The 14,552-nt window shown below is 45.1% G+C and overlaps 2 protein-coding genes across 2 annotated transcripts in view; one reads left to right on the forward strand and one right to left on the reverse strand.

Annotated features, from left to right (window-relative positions):
• The window catches only part of MMP26 (matrix metallopeptidase 26), a 355,123-nt gene that overhangs the window by 45,501 nt on the left and 295,070 nt on the right, over positions 1-14,552 (reverse strand). The window lies entirely within an intron of this gene.
• RHOG (ras homolog family member G) overlaps positions 11,317-14,552 on the forward strand; it is a 1,041,648-nt gene continuing 1,038,412 nt past the window's right edge. Inside the window, exon 1 of the mRNA XM_050756544.1 lies at positions 11,317-11,320. The gene's annotated coding sequence lies outside the window, so the exon portion shown is untranslated. The remainder of the gene's footprint in view (positions 11,321-14,552) is intronic.

The raw sequence follows: 14,552 nt of genomic DNA on the forward strand, positions 1-14,552 counted from the left end.
TTAGGCTTCTATGAGCATGTTAGCTGGTTTCCAAGAAAAACTGCTTTCAAGAACAAAAGAGAATATACCAGGAAACAGGATAGAAACTTCTAGTCTTGTTAAGGACTATAGCTGCAACAAATAAAGGGTCATTTCCACTGCATCTGTTAGTTATACATGAATGGAACAAGCTCAGATTCAAAGGAAGAGAAATACATTCCATCTCTTGATGGGGGACGTGATACATAATTTGGAGCTGCCGTTTCTCCAACACAGAACAGAATGATTGTTTATTTAGTTTCATAGTCAGTTTCACGAACTGCAAATGACGAATCAGTGTAGACCTCCACCTGTGTGTCTGTGCCTACCTGTTGCTGAGCACTGATGGAGACCATCCAGAAGTTGTTCAAAATGGAACAGCTCCATCCAGGGGTTGTTCATAATAACTGCTATTTCAGCTGATCATCAAATATGACTTAAAATATGGTTACTTTGCATTCTTGTTGAGCTGCTACGTTCATTTTTTTCCCGAACCAAGAAAGCAGGATGATAGGGAGTAGAAAAGAACTGAACATGTGCCAGCTTCTTTAGTCTCCCTATATACTCCCAATCCTCATGCTTCCTCCTTAAAAGACAGTAAAATGAGAATTATTCCTATTATTTGCCACCTGACATAAAGCCTTCTATATGTATGCTACCGACCTACTGCATTCTCATTTCTAAGAAAAATGCCATTTCTCTCTATCAAAACTTAATGCAAGTTACCCAAAACTAAATTTCATATCTTCCTGCCTTAAAAAAGAGACACTACCTGCATATGAGGCAGGACAATACTAAGTGGGATGTTTACCAATTCAGAAACTAAATGCTGATAGATCACCCAGGTAATCTGCGAAAGGATTTTACATAACTCCCCATTGATAACCCTTCCAGAACCGGTCTCACATTGCTCTTCATACTCATCCAGTCACAGAATATCATATTAGTTGATGGAATTTCTGATATTGAACATTTATCTTCCTCAAAAAATTCAAGCTTGCAATATTCTCTGTCTCTCTCTCTCTCTCCCTCTCTTACAGATATATATCTATCTATCTTTCTACTATGAGTTTTTACAATAGTGCTAATTTCACCTTTAGCCTTATAAGTTATCTTTAGCTATATCTATACTTAGAGTTTTCCTAATTTCTTAAAATACTTCAACTACTCTTTAATAATTAAAATGATTTAAAATTAACAATTAGACACATTTGAGAATAAACAAGGCTGCAAAAAGAAATAAAAGTATATATGTAAATATTATTTATATAGTATTTATTAATTGAGAAATGTTAACCAGTAAAATAGTTTTAATCAAAAACTATTTTTGAGTGTAAAAATCTCCTCCAAGAGTTAAGGAATCTATAACCGTGTACAAGTTTAGTAAACAAGCCTTGAGTTAGCAAATAATTTCAGTTTGCTAACAGTATTAAATCTAAATTTGAGGGTAATCCAACTTTTCAATACTTTGAATAAAGACGTCTATTTTGTTTTGAGCAAAGGCATAGTAAGGCAAAGTCTTTATATGTGTGAAGTAGAAGGGGCAGAATGAGGATTGGGTAGGTGGAGCCATTAGACCATGATTCGGAGATGGTAAAGTTTCTGTCAGCCCAAATGGGAGCTTATGAGCAAAGATGGCTCAAAAAAGGAGTTTCCCCCATTGGCAAGAAAGGGGCCAGCACTGACACTTCACTTTGTTCTTTTACTATTAGGTCATCCCAAGAAGAGTGTGGCTTCAGCCGGGTATCCGAGGTATACCTTGAAGCATTCATTAGCTACCCACACTCTTTAGAGCTAGGCAACAAATGGTTTCTTCAAGTGGGAACTGAGAAGCACATCTTTACATCTATTACACCAAATTAGACTGATTTACCAAGTAGTACTCCAGAGACTCGATTATCTTTAGAATCTGATTGAAGATGATCAATAACAACAACAAAAAACCTGTAATTTAATGCTGACTTTTTTATTTTTTAAATTAATATAATATTTGCCACAAAATGTCCTAATTTGGTTACTATAAATGTATATATAAATCAAAGAAATTGAAAGAATTGTCTGTATACAGTGATAAATTATGTTCACACCAAGATTATTCCAAGTACATTTTTGAACAAAATGTTTCTCAATTTTACAAGAGCATTGATTGTTTTTATCATATTGCTGTCCTCTAAAAACAAAATATGCATTTGTACCATTGCTACATGAAAATCTGTATCTTTAATGCTGAACTTCTTAATCAAATTAAAAATAGCATTCACAATAAGGTTAAGTGTTTTACAGAATAAAACTTGGACAGAAAAAATGCTCAAAAACTATACTTTGCATAATGAATTAGAATAACATAATTAAACATAAAATTAACTGATTTTTCTATCTAAAGCATCTAAATACTGAGTCAGAATTAACATAATCTAGCTTTTGCTACTGGAGCCAACCTCACAACAGCTATCCCTTCTATTTCACAATGACTAGAAAAACTGCAAAACAAGGGGAGTAAAATTAATTTGAATGAACAGTTATTCAATCTAATTGAAAAGTTATGAATTTATAGCATAACATGTGAATCTACCTTCAGTAGCTGTGGATAAGCACCTTTATATACAGTGTTCTGAAGAAAATCCACAAACTTTTGACCTTGATGCTATTTTTTTTCTTCTTATTGTCATGTGATTGATTATGTCAATTTGGCCACCACAGTTTGACACCATACTACATGCTATCAAACATTTTGTACAAAGTTTGAATTCATTATCATTTTTTCTGAGAAACAGAAATAGAGTAAATTTGAAGCATGAACTTTCATTTGCCAAACTCTTTGCAGCTAATGAGTTTATTACAAAATAATGTTCTCAAATAGTGAAATAAGTCATACCATTCAAATAAATGATAAACACTAAACACATTGGTTTTTCTCTCCTGCACATATTTTTGGGTTTACTTAATCAAATAATTTCTTTTTGACTCCAGACTACTTGTAGTTAGTAGTTTCATTCACTTAACAAGCTTTGGCAGAAGAAGTAACCAAAGTGTTTGATTTTAAAAAAAAAAAAAAAGTATCTAGAAGGGCCAGCATTGACAAATACATTGCCCGCCAACAATTGGACATGGAAAAAGTTAGCTACATTTGCATTCTTGTGTTCCATTACATTTCATTGTATCAGTGAGATCCCTGCCTGCTGTCTTTTTAGCTTTAATATTCCACTGCAAATGGTCAAGAAAAGAGAGACAGGATCTCACTGGTCATTTTTCAGATTTACTAATGTGTTAAAGTGAGAACTGTGTGCACTGCACATGTATCCCATATGTCTAGATGAAGCTGCAACAGAACTTTGAAGTACAAAGAGGATATCCAGCAACCCATCCCAGCTCGATTTACTGCTATTATCTAAGGCTTATGTGAAAAAAAAAGAAAATTTAAAAAATCTGAGACAGATCTAAAACTGGTTGGGAAACCAAGACAACAAGTATAAATTAATTCCAATCCTGGCAACTGAAGATTATGCTCTCTCTACTAATTATTTAAATAATTGTGTTACTTAAAATCCATTACGTTTCAGCTCTTCTGTTCAGATGTTTATTCCAACTGTTTACATTGATTTTGGAAAAACACTTGATATAGATGTTGGTAGTTAAAATAGGTTGGTGAACCATCTGAAGATATGAAATTGACATTTAGAGTATAAATTTCTGAATTATAACTCAAACTACGTGTGTACTGTGGAGAAAACACAAAGAATGGCCAGTGGTAATTAAGAAACCTGTGGTTTTAGATGGAAGGCTGAGGAGAGCTCTCCTTCTCCCTAAACTCAAACCAAATTATACTAAGGGATACCACCCCTCATATTGTCTTATGCCCAATTTCTGCCTCCAAAGAAAGAAGAAGTAAAAACTAAAAGGCAGAAATGAAGTCCACAGGCAGACAGCCCAGTGCCACACCCTGGGCCTGGTAGTTAAAGATTGACCCCTGACCTAATTGGTTCTGTTATCTATAGATTACAGACATTGTATAGGAATGCACTGTGAAAACCCCTATCTTGTTTTGTTCTGATCTAATTACCGGTGCATGCAGCCCCCAGTCACGTACTCCCTGCTTGCTCAATCAGTCATGACCCTCTCACACGCACCCCCTTAGAGTTGTGAGCCCTTAAAAGGGACAGGAATTGCCCACTCGGGGAGCTTGGCTCTTGAGACTGAAGTCTTGCCGATGCCCCCGGCCAAATAAATCCCTTCCTTCTATAACAAGGTGTCTGAGGAGTTTTGTCTGCCGCTTGTCCTGCTACAATACTAGCAGTAAACTCTGAAACAGGAAGAATGTCTGATAGTGTACTAGATTGTGTGTAAAAAAAAAAAAATAGAGGAAAAATTCCTTTTTTAAAACCTAAGAAAATAATCTCAGAAAGATTAAGTAATTTGTCCATGGCATATAGTCACATGACTAGAAAGTGCTGGAATCTGAGTAAATTCTCTCTTTCTCTCTCTCTCTCTCTCTCTCTCCCCCCCCCCCCCACTTCCCTACCCCCATCCCCATCCCGCAATACCTTCAGGCCTGGCTAGGTCTTTCCCAACCAATTTTACAACTTGAAATGCACAACTAGAAACATCCTAATATCTTGAAAGTATCATTTAGTATCCCTTGCCCACAGATCAGGCATGACAGATGATAGATTCCCCTCTTAACACTTGATTTTATTATCTCATTACTCAAGAATTGGGATTTCCCAGCCTCTTGTGACCTCTATCCTCAGAAAAAGCCATGAGAACTCATCAGGGAATTCTTAGACTCGGGAAAGGCCCCTGAGGAGAAGCTTTTGGGCTCTTCGAAAAGGCCTTGATTCTAAACAGGGAATAGTCTTGTAGCTGAGCTACCATCAAACCTGAGCTCTGAATGGAAGTATGTTCTCCAAACCCTTTTCTCTCCAACTGTCAGGACTCAGGTATACATTGCAAGCAGAAGCACATAGACAACAGTCAGAATGAAACTAGGCCTCATAAAACTTAGAAACTAGGCCTCATATAGAAAAAATTAACACCAGGTGGCTCTGGATAGGGTCCCACCCTGCCTCGATAGGGTCCCACCCTGATAGGGTCCCACCCTGCCAATTCCGGGAAACAACCTCATGGGGTCCCACCCTGCCAATTCCGGGGGTCCCACCCTGCCTCGAAGTTCCCGGAATCAGCAACTCCAAGAAAAAACCTCATAAGGTCCTGCTCTAACCAATTAGAACAAGACACCTTGCTCAGGCCATAGCTAGACCCAATTACCACGCGCCTAAAGCTTTGTTTGAATTTCGCGCCTTAAGCTGTGTTTGAACTTGTGTTTGCCTATATAAACAACCTGTAACAAGCACTCGGGGTCCCAGGGCCAACTTAGAGCTCGGGACCCTAGCGCGCTAGTAATAAATAACTCTCTGCTGTGAATCTCGTGTCGGTGATCCTTCGCGGCGACCCCTGCCCAGGAGGGAATCGACAGTTCGGTTCCAACATTTGGTGCGTTGGCCGGGAAGTGGGGTCATCCGAGGACCCCCGACCCATCCGGCGGAGACCTATCTGGCCCGGGCCACGGACTGCTGACTGAACGGACCCACCAGGTACTTTCGTTTTGTTCTGTCTGTCTTGCCGGCTAACTCTGAACTCTGGGGAGTACTCCTTCTGAATTAAGTGGGGAAGGGGGACAGACGTGTCCCGCACCTTCCCACTTGCGCCCTGGGGGACGCCCTGGCGGTAGTCTGGGAGAAGGCTGACGACTCAGTCAGCCTCTTCAAATCTGTAGGCAGGCCGCCCCTGCCATCTGAATATTTTGTGATCTTGTGGCGCCACTCTCTGGCCGCGCGGCTTCTCCTTACTTGTCTGGTCTTTGTTTTTGTTTCTTTTGTTTTGTCCTTGTTATACGTGGACGAAATGGGACAGACGTTGACGACTCCTTTGTCTCTAACCCTGACTCACTTCCCTGACGTCCGGGCTCGAGCCCACCACCTCTCTGTAGAAGTCCGTAAGGGACGATGGAAAACATTCTGCTCGTCCGAATGGCCAACCCTCCATGGGGAATGAACCCGGGACGGAACATTTAACCTCTCAATTATCTTGCAGGTTAAAGCAAAAGTGATGGATCCTGGGCCACTCGGACACCCGGACCAGGTGGCCTACATAATTATTTGGGAGGATCTGGTCCGAAATCCTCCCTCTTGGGTGAAACCCTTCCTCCATCCCCCTTCCCCATCCCAATCTACCCTCCTTGCCTTAGAAGCCCCAAAGAATCGGAATCCGGACCCGCCTAAGCCAGTCCTCCCAGATGAACCCCAGAGGGATCTCCTCCTTCTTGACCCCCTGCCTCCTCCACCTCAGAACCCCCTTCTGGGACCTCCACCTTACGCTTCACCCTTGCCCCCTGTCTTGTCCCCAGCTCTTTCCTCTACCGCCTCGGCCCCTACCCTTTCTCCAACTTCTCCCTCGGCCCCTCCCTCCACCCCGTCTCCTTCTCCAGCCCCGCCCAAGCTCACCCCTCGGACGCCGCCGCCGACACCTCCTCGTCTCTGCTTGTGGCGGACTGAGGACCCAGAGGACCCTTCTACTTGGCAATCCTCCCTTTTTCCCCTCTGTACTGTCAATCGCACGGTCCAGTACTGGCCCTTCTCTGCCTCTGACCTCTACAACTGGAAAACCCATAACCCTTCCTTTTCCCAAGACCCCCAGGCCCTAACCTCGTTAATAGAATCCATTCTCCTCACTCACCAGCTCACTTGGGATGATTGCCAGCAACTTTTGCAGGTCCTCCTAACCACTGAAGAAAGGCAGCGAGTCCTCCTGGAGACCCGGAAAAATGTGCCAGGACCAGGAGGCCTCCCAACCCAACTTCCCAATGAAATAGACGAGGGATTTCCCCTCACCCGCCCAGACTGGAACTATGAAACGGCACCAGGTAGGGAGAGTCTCCGAATCTATCGCCAGGCTCTGTTGGCGGGTCTCAAAGGGGCAGGAAAGCGCCCCACAAATTTGGCCAAGGTAAGGACCATAACTCAGGAAAGGGATGAAAGCCCGGCAGCCTTCATGGAAAGGCTTCTGGAAGGATTCCGAATGTATACCCCATTCGATCCAGAGGCCCTAGAACATAAGGCTACCGTAGCTATGGCATTCATAGACCAAGCTGCATTAGATATAAGAGGAAAACTCCAAAGGCTAGATGGAATCCAAACCTATGGATTACAGGAATTGGTTAGGGAGGCAGAAAAAGTGTATAATAAGAGAGAAACCCCTGAGGAAAGGGAAGCCAGGTTAGCGAAGGAACAGATGGAGCGAGAGGATCGTAGGGACCGAGTGAGGGATAAGCATTTAACAAAAATCCTGGCGGCAGTTGTGAGAGAGAAAGGACCAGGGAGAGAGGGAGAGAAGCGGAGGCGGCCAAAAGTGGAAAAAGACCAGTGTGCCTACTGCAAAGAACGGGGACATTGGATTAAAGATTGCCCCAAGCGTCCTAAAGACCAAAAGAAACCTGCCGCTGTCCTCACCCTAGGTGAAGATAGCGAATAGGGGTGTCAAGGCTCTGGAGCCCCCCCCCGAGCCCCGGCTAACTCTCTCTGTAGGGGGGCAACCCACCACCTTCTTGGTGGACACAGGCGCCCAACATTCAGTTTTGACAAAGGCAGACGGGCCCCTGTCTTCCCGCACATCCTGGGTCCAGGGGGCAACAGGGGGAAGATTGCACAAGTGGACTAACCACAGGACAGTTAACCTTGGACAAGGAATGGTGACACATTCCTTCTTGGTGGTACCTGAATGCCCCTACCCCCTCCTAGGGCGAGATCTTCTGACCAAGCTCGGAGCCCAAATCCATTTCTCCGAGACAGGGGCCCAGGTATTAAATCGGGACGGTCAGCCCATCCAAATCTTAACTGTGTCTCTGCAAGATGAGCATTGGCTTTTCGACGCTCCGGTTATCACTAGCCTCCCTGATATTTGGTTGCAAGATTTTCCCCAAGCTTGGGCGGAAACGGGAGGACTCGGGCTAGCTAAGTATCAAGCCCCAATCATAATTGATCTAAAGCCCACGGCGGTGCCCGTGTCTATCAAGCAATATCCCATGAGCCGAGAGGCTCATATAGGAATTCGGCAGCACATTAACAAATTTCTAGAACTCGGAGTGTTGCGACCTTGTCGCTCGCCCTGGAACACTCCTCTTCTGCCAGTAAAAAAGCCTGGTACTCAGGATTACAGGCCTGTCCAAGACTTGAGAGAAATCAACAAAAGAACCATGGACATCCATCCCACGGTCCCCAATCCTTACAACTTACTCAGCACCTTAAAACCAGGCTATGACTGGTATACAGTATTAGATTTAAAAGATGCTTTCTTCTGTTTACCTCTGGCCCCCCAAAGCCAAGAACTCTTTGCCTTTGAGTGGAAGGATCCTGAGAAAGGAATTTCGGGCCAATTGACCTGGACCCGGCTTCCCCAAGGATTCAAGAACTCTCCCACTCTCTTCGATGAGGCTCTTCATCGAGACCTGACCGACTTCCGGACCCAAAATCCAGAAGTGACTCTACTCCAGTATGTGGATGACCTCCTCTTGGCTGCTCCTACAAAGGAAATCTGTATACAAGGTACCAGGCATCTACTCCAGGCACTGGGTGAAAAAAGGATACCGGGCATCCGCCAAGAAGGCACAGCTCTGTCAGACCAAGGTAACATATCTGGGGTATATCCTGAGTGAAGGGAAAAGGTGGCTCACCCCTGGGCGCATAGAGACAGTGGCTCGCCTTCCACCACCACGAAATCCCAGGGAGGTACGTGAATTCTTGGGAACTGCTGGGTTCTGTCGCTTGTGGATACCCAGTTTTGCTGAACTGGCCGCCCCCCTTTATGCACTCACCAAGGAGAGCACCCCTTTCACCTGGCAGACAGAGCATCAATTGGCTTTTGAGGCACTAAAACAAGCACTCTTGTCTGCCCCGGCCCTTGGGTTACCGGACACCTCAAAGCCCTTTACCCTCTTCCTGGACGAAAGGCAAGGAATTGCCAAAGGGGTCTTGACTCAAAAATTAGGGCCTTGGAAAAGACCGGTAGCATACCTGTCTAAAAAGCTAGACCCTGTGGCGGCCGGCTGGCCCCCGTGTCTCCGTATCATGGCAGCCACCGCTATGCTGGTCAAGGACTCTGCTAAGTTAACCCTTGGGCAGCGACTGACTATTATTACCCCACATGCTCTAGAGGCCATAGTGCGGCAGCCCCCGGACCGGTGGATAACGAACGCACGCCTAACCCACTACCAGGCCCTCCTACTGGACACGGACCGTGTCCAGTTTGGCCCTCCGGTCACCCTAAACCCTGCTACGCTGCTGCCGGTACCGGAAGACCAACCAAGCCCACACGATTGTCGGCAAGTACTGGCTGAGACCCATGGAACACGGGAAGACCTTAAAGACCAAGAACTCCCAGACGCGGATCACACCTGGTACACAGACGGCAGCAGTTACCTTGACTCAGGTACCCGGAGGGCGGGAGCGGTGGTAGTAGATGGCCACAACACCATTTGGGCACAATCACTACCTCCTGGCACGTCTGCACAGAAGGCTGAGTTAATAGCACTAACCAAGGCCCTAGAGCTGTCGAAGGGAAAAAAAGCTAACATTTATACTGATAGCCGGTATGCCTTTGCAACGGCTCATACTCATGGAAGTATCTATGAAAGAAGAGGTCTCCTAACCTCAGAAGGAAAGGAAATCAAGAACAAAGCTGAAATAATTGCCTTATTGAAAGCCCTTTTTCTTCCTCAAGAAGTGGCTATAATTCACTGCCCCGGGCATCAGAAAGGACAGGATCCAGTCGCAGTAGGAAACAGACAGGCTGACCAAGTAGCCAGGCAAGCCGCCATGGCGGAAGTACTGACCCTAGCCACAGAACCTGACGAAACCAGCCACATAACTATTGAACATACTTATACCCCAGAAGACCAGGAAGAAGCAAAGGCCATAGGGGCTATAGAAAACAAAGACACTAAAAACTGGGAAAAAGGAGGGAAAATAGTCCTTCCCCAAAAGGAGGCCCTGGCAATGATCCAGCAGATGCATGCCTGGACACACTTGAGTAATCGAAAGCTAAAATTACTGATTGAAAAAACTGACTTTCTAATCCCAAAGGCAAGTACCCTCATAGAACAAGTGACATCTGCCTGTAAGGTCTGTCAGCAGGTAAACGCTGGGGCTACCCGAGTGCCAGAAGGGAAACGAACTCGTGGTAACCACCCAGGAGTCTATTGGGAAATAGACTTCACTGAAGTAAAACCTCACTATGCTGGATATAAGTACTTACTGGTGTTTGTAGATACCTTTTCAGGATGGGTAGAAGCCTACCCCACCCGGCAAGAAACGGCACACATAGTAGCCAAGAAAATTTTGGAAGAAATCTTTCCTAGATTCGGACTTCCCAAGGTAATTGGGTCAGATAACGGGCCGGCCTTCGTTTCTCAGGTAAGTCAGGGGCTCGCCAGGATATTGGGGATTAATTGGAAATTACATTGTGCCTATAGACCCCAGAGCTCAGGACAGGTAGAAAGAATGAATAGAACAATAAAAGAGACCCTTACTAAATTGACCTTAGAGACTGGTTTAAAAGATTGGAGATGCCTCCTATCCTTAGCTCTGTTAAGGGCCCGGAATACACCTAACCGTTTTGGGCTCACTCCATATGAAATCCTCTACGGAGGACCTCCCCCTTTGTCAACCTTGCTTAATTCCTTCTCCCCCTCCGATCCTAAGACTGACCTACAGGCCCGGCTAAAAGGACTCCAAGCAGTACAGGCCCAAATCTGGGCCCCCTTGGCAGAACTGTACCAACCAGGACATCCACAGACCAGTCACCCCTTCCAGGTGGGAGACTCTGTCTACGTTAGACGGCATCGCACTCAAGGACTAGAGCCTCGGTGGAAAGGACCCTACATTGTTCTCCTGACCACACCCACAGCCATAAAGGTTGACGGAATCTCCACTTGGATCCACGCATCCCACGCCAAGGCTGCTCCAGGGACGCCCGGACCAACACCACCTGAGACATGGAGACTCCGACGCTCCGAGGACCCGCTCAAGATAAGACTCTCTCGTATCTAGCCCCTTGCTTGTTACTAGCCCTCCTTCCCTGCGTCGCTGGCAGTAATAACCCCCACCGGCCATATAACCTGACCTGGCAGGTGATTGATTTTAGTACTCATGAGGTCTTAGATAAAACCTCAAAAATTGCTCCTATGGGGACTTGGTTCCCTGACCTCTATTTCAACCTAGACAAAATAGCAAAAATAGATGACATGGGGGGGGAGAATGGAGAAAACAGGCTAGAAGGGTGTCCGTAAGCCGGAACGGGTTCTATGCTTGTCCCGGATTCAGGACAGGAGAAATGAAAAAAACTTGTGGAGAAATAGATGCCCTGTTTTGCGCTAGTTGGTCCTGTATAACTACTAATGATGGAGAATGGAAATGGGCCACGAAACCCTGGTACATAACCATGTCCTTTGTCCAGCGCTGCACCAGAACCCGATATTCAAAAACTTGCAATCTGGTCCGCATCAAGTTTGAAGATGCAGCAAAATCTGATAACCGTTGGATATCCGGGTTAATATGGGGCCTATATTTATACCAAAAGCCACTGTATGGAATCCCTATCCAAATCAATTAATAGTCAACCCTATCACAGCCCCTGTCGCAGTAGGACCAAACCAAGTTTTATCAGAAACAAGGAAGCCCCTGGTTCCTGCACCAAGAGAGCCCCAACCAAGAGCTCCTAAAAGCACTTCCCCGCCTCTAATCTCCACCTCCTCTAAATACACACCTTCAGCCCAAAACGTCACCCGCGGGCCCCTTGACCTGGGAATAGGTGACAGGCTCCTAAATCTCATAAAGGGCTCCTACTTCGCTTTAAACCAGACAAAGCCAGAATTTACATCCTCTTGCTGGCTATGTCTGGCAACAGGCCCCCCTTACTATGAAGGCATTGCCTCCACTAATAATTTCACTAACTCCGCCAATCCTACTGGATGCGCATGGGAACAACAAAGAAAACTAACCCTGGCTGAAGTTTCTGGGTCAGGAACCTGCATAGGCCAGGTGCCCCCTAGTCATCAGCATCTTTGTAATGTAACCTTGACAGTACCCAGCTCCAATCACTATTTGGTCCCCTCCGAGATGGACTGGTGGGCTTGCAACACTGGGCTCACCCCCTGTATATCCACAGCCGTTTTTAGCAGTGGCACCCACTATTGCGTGTTGGTACAAGTTGTTCCCCGAGTATACTATCACTCTGGAGACTCCTTTGATCTCCGGTATGAGCAAAAAACTCATACTAGACCAAAGAGAGAACCTATCTCCCTCACCCTCGCCGTAATGTTAGGAATTGGGGGTAGCGGCTGGAGTTGGGACCGGGACAGCAGCCCTAGTGCATGGTAACCATCATCTGCAACAACTTAGAGTAGCCATAGATGAAGACCTTAGAGCCATAGAACAATCCATCACAAAACTTGAAGAGTCCTTGACTTCTCTGTCTGAAGTTGTATTACAAAACCGACGAGGACTAGAAATTGTCTTTCTGAAAGAGGGCGGGCTCTGTGCAGCCCTGAAAGAGCAATGTTGTTTTTATGCAGATGATCATTCAGGAGTAGTTAAAGATTCTATGGCAAAACTGAGAGAAAGATTAGACAAGAGAAAAAAAGAGAGAGAATCTCAGCAAAATTGGTTTGAAAATTGGTACAACCAATCCCCTTGGCTTAGCACCCTAATCTCCACCATCTTAGGACCCCTCATCCTGCTCACGCTCATCCTGACTTTCGGGCCATGCATACTCAACCACTTACTCACCCTTATTAAAAATAGATTAAACATAGTACATGCTATGGTTCTGACCCAACAATACCAGACCCTCAGGACTGAAGAAGAGGCTCAAGATTGAGCCTCTGACACAAAAAGAGGAGGGAATGAAACTAGGCCTCATAAAACTTAGAAACTAGGCCTCATATAGAAAAAATTAACACCAGGTGGCTCTGGATAGGGTCCCACCCTGCCTCGATAGGGTCCCACCCTGATAGGGTCCCACCCTGCCAATTCCGGGAAACAACCTCATGGGGTCCCACCCTGCCAATTCCGGGGGTCCCACCCTGCCTCGAAGTTCCCGGAATCAGCAACTCCAAGAAAAAACCTCATAAGGTCCTGCTCTAACCAATTAGAACAAGACACCTTGCTCAGGCCATAGCTAGACCCAATTACCACGCGCCTAAAGCTTTGTTTGAATTTCGCGCCTTAAGCTGTGTTTGAACTTGTGTTTGCCTATATAAACAACCTGTAACAAGCACTCGGGGTCCCAGGGCCAACTTAGAGCTCGGGACCCTAGCGCGCTAGTAATAAATAACTCTCTGCTGTGAATCTCGTGTCGGTGATCCTTCGCGGCGACCCCTGCCCAGGAGGGAATCGACAGTTCGGTTCCAACAAGAACACAGAGATTACTAGGCACAGGGAACCTGAGCCACACACTGAGCTCTCAGTCTTAGCTATTTGCTGAATCCCCTCATCATGTCAGTCAAGGCAGTTTTGAGGGGCAGATGGACTCAAGATTGACCTGTGGTTCTAGTCCTAGCTTTGTCATTCTGTGTGATCTTGTAAAAGTCATGTTTATCATTTTGTTTAAACCTTGCTGCCTGTCATCTCTTTTCTCATCATTCAAAGCACTAGTTTTTCTACATTCCTCACCTTAAATTGTATCATGACAATTAGAGTGGATTTGACAGCACTTTGTAACAATTAAGCGCTATACTAAGATAAAGTCATGATTGTACTTCGAAGATACTTTGGAGACTGATCATAAAGACAGATGCTGATAATAGTTAACAACTTTGTATGCAATCATATAAGGAATACGAGCCAGAGGGAGTCAGAGTCTCATCAGGATCATTGCCTGGCTCACCTCTTTTCTGTCTGTCATAAACCCTAGGATGACATTCCTTTATTTCAATAAATTAGAGCTGAAAGGAAAGTGGTGTGTCATGCAGTCTAGTGGAGGAAACCAGATGACTCTTCTCTGATCCACTGCTCTGGAGGTAAGTGCCATTGAGAAGAAAATGGACAATAGGATTCTGTGTAATCCCTACTGCATTTCGTCTCTTTTTATCCAGTCACTCATACATTTATTCCACATGTATTGAGCAGACTTTATTAAGTTCCAAATCTGTGCTAGGCTTGTGAGCTCTGATGATGCAGCAATTCCATTTCTTGGGTGTGAGTCAGGATGTGCTTTTATTTATTTATTTTTCCTCATACCTTGTACACTTGCCTCTTACCCATATCCAAAATATAATATACAAGGAATATATTTTGAAAGTGAGAAAATAAATGGGATGGAATACTATGATTGCAGCCTCTCACTATAGGTAGGTAGAATGACTCTTCTCTGTCTGGAGACATAAATGTGATAATAGATGACCTCCAAATGTTTCTGGTATTTCTCATACTCTGAAATGGCTCAGAGTAGGATAGAATGAAACCTGAAACTGTGTCTCTGCTGGC

This window comes from Macaca thibetana, chromosome 14 (genome assembly GCF_024542745.1).
Source record: "Macaca thibetana thibetana isolate TM-01 chromosome 14, ASM2454274v1, whole genome shotgun sequence".
NCBI lineage: Eukaryota > Metazoa > Chordata > Mammalia > Primates > Cercopithecidae > Macaca > Macaca thibetana.